The 2,568-nt window shown below is 37.9% G+C and overlaps 1 pseudogene; it reads right to left on the reverse strand.

The window, feature by feature from the left end:
* Nucleotides 1-368: 368 nt before the first annotated feature.
* On the reverse strand, nucleotides 369-2,284 carry LOC132508714 (nuclear transcription factor Y subunit alpha-like; annotated as a pseudogene).
* Between the last annotated feature and the right edge of the window lie 284 nt (nucleotides 2,285-2,568).

Consider the following 2,568-nt stretch of genomic DNA (forward strand, 5'->3'; position numbering starts at 1 on the left):
GAAGGGTGGGAGGGAGGGAGACATAAGAGGGAAGAGATATGGGAACATATGCATATGTATAACTGAATCACTTTGTTATAAAGCAGAAACTAACACCCCATTGTAAAGCAATTATACTCCAATAAAGACATAAAAAAGAAAAAACAACTAAGTGAGATTTGCCCTGTACAAAAGGGCAGAATACATTCATTTGTGATTATCTAAATTCTGAAGGGAATTTTATCCCTTCCAAAGAGTTGATTAATTTCCAGGAACAGTGAGAAACAGTGGCAAGGAATATGATCTTGATCATCTCCATCACATGGCCTGGCAGAAAAATCCTCAGATGACCTGTGCTGTGTAATTGCTTCCTTCCTTCTTTCTTTCTTTCATTTATTTGGTGTGTCTCCTGCATATGAAGGACTATCATTTTCTTTTGCAGAGAAAAATTCCCTACTTTCATCGCATTTCTCTGCTACGGCATGACTTACACAGGTATTTCCTTCTTTCCTTTGGAATTTCCTTTCTGCCTCTAGTTTATCCCAAACTTGCCTCCTCTTACAAAGATGATGATACTGTTTGGCATTCACATAGAGGCTCTTCTTCAAATATCTCTGTCCCAGTAAAGGGATACCTTAGATAGCACGCACAGAGCCAGCTCCAAACACCACCATGACCGTCCCTCCTGAATTGATCACATAACCTGCCACTGGTAGAATTATGATAGACCTTTGTTGGTTGTGTTGGTTTTGGCTCCTGTCTGAACAGTCTGTGCCCCTATCAAACTTGCTGCTGGATCATGCCTTTCCAGTGAGTGATGCCATCTTCCTTAAATGGCTGATAGAAGATGGTCTGTCCTTCAACAGTCTGTGCTACTTGCTGCCCCTAGAGAGTGATCTGCTGCTGTGTTTGTGTCTGACTGGTAGTGACAGTTGTCTGTGGCTGCTGGATGATGATATGATGCATCTGGCCCTTGCAAAGTCTGTCCTTTCTTTTACTCCCAGATCTGGATCTATCTCAATGGAACCAACTGTATCTGCTACAAATATTCTGTGTCCCAGATACAGGTACTAACATGATGGTTTTATCATGTCCACAAGGGATAGTTTGGATAATGATAGGTTGGACAGAGATTAACACTAACTTGTATCACTAATGTATGCCCCTGGACCTGCTGTTGAATCCATCTTGCAATCTGCTCTTTTGAAATATTGCTCTTTGGTGCATTCTGCTCTATGGTCCAATGAAGTTAAAATCCTATTCAAAGACAGCTTTGCTCTGGAGATCCTAGAAGATTTTGAAGTATATTTCAGAGTGCAGGGGAGTTGGTAATAGGCAAGATTGCTCTGGGTCTGGTGTCTGAAAATCTGGACCTAAGTGTGAGAGAGAAAGAGGTGCATCTCTATCTGGCACTAGCACTCTGCAAGGGTCAAGAACTCCAATGTGCCTGCTCCAGTGGTCACATCCATGCATGGGACTGGCGTCTGCAGGCCTTGGACTAGAGTGCCTGGAGGCACTCACAGGCTCTGGGCCAAGGCCACCAGCTCTTTTGCTCATGTAGGTAGGCTAAGCTCAATTCTAACAATCTATTTTTTTATTTAATATATATTCATAAACATATGCATATGTACACTGGACTACATTACTTTCTGAAAACCATTCTAGGATATTTAGGCAAGTATTATTCATAAAACCATCTATAAGGCATTAGAAAAAGTGAAAACAGCAAAGAAAATTCCTATGACAATGCAAACTAAGAGATAAAAGAGACATAGAAAGACAGTTCTAGGGATATTAGCAGAATAACAACCCTGTCTAAAAATCAGAGACTAGAGCACATAGTGATATTTGAACATGATCTTTAATATAGAAATATTTTGACAAGAAAAGTGGGAAATTTTTGGAAAACAGGATAAACTTCTTTCAAAAAGTGGAGAACAATCCAATTTGACATTAATATGAGACACACAAAGGAGCAGTGGTCTTATATTAATAAGACAATATTAATAATAAATATTATAAATAATAAATATAATATAAAAATAAATATTATAAATATAATAATAAATATTATAAGACAATAAAGGAGTTGCAATCTTCTATATTTTGTTACTGTGTTCTCTCAACTTTTTTTTTTTCTTTCTACAGATATGCTATATTTGTCTAGTATGGACTTCTTATTGCAACCCTGTAAGTCAGCATTTCCAAGGGTTCTGGCTTTAAACTTCTTACTTTGTACACTCATCCTTAGAGCTGACATCACAGCCATGGCTTCCTGAAAAACTTTAATGCTGATGACTCCCATCTTAAATCAGTCTCCTAAACTGCAGACTATTTCACCAAATGCCTCCTAGTTATCTCCCAATGAATGCCCTATAATGATTCTAAAACCATTATGTCCATCATTTCCTCACATATCTATGTTACGTTGAGTTCTCTAACTTAATATATAGCAATGAAATGCTTGAAAAAAACAATAGAGGAATCCCTAGGCAACAGTAATAATCACATGATGTCACATCTGTAGACAATTTAGAATATCCTTCAGAAATTTTCCACACAGAGGAAATAAAAGAAAGTGATAGCGAG

The sequence above is a fragment of the Lagenorhynchus albirostris genome, chromosome 18, assembly GCF_949774975.1.
Source record: "Lagenorhynchus albirostris chromosome 18, mLagAlb1.1, whole genome shotgun sequence".
Taxonomy (NCBI): domain Eukaryota; kingdom Metazoa; phylum Chordata; class Mammalia; order Artiodactyla; family Delphinidae; genus Lagenorhynchus; species Lagenorhynchus albirostris.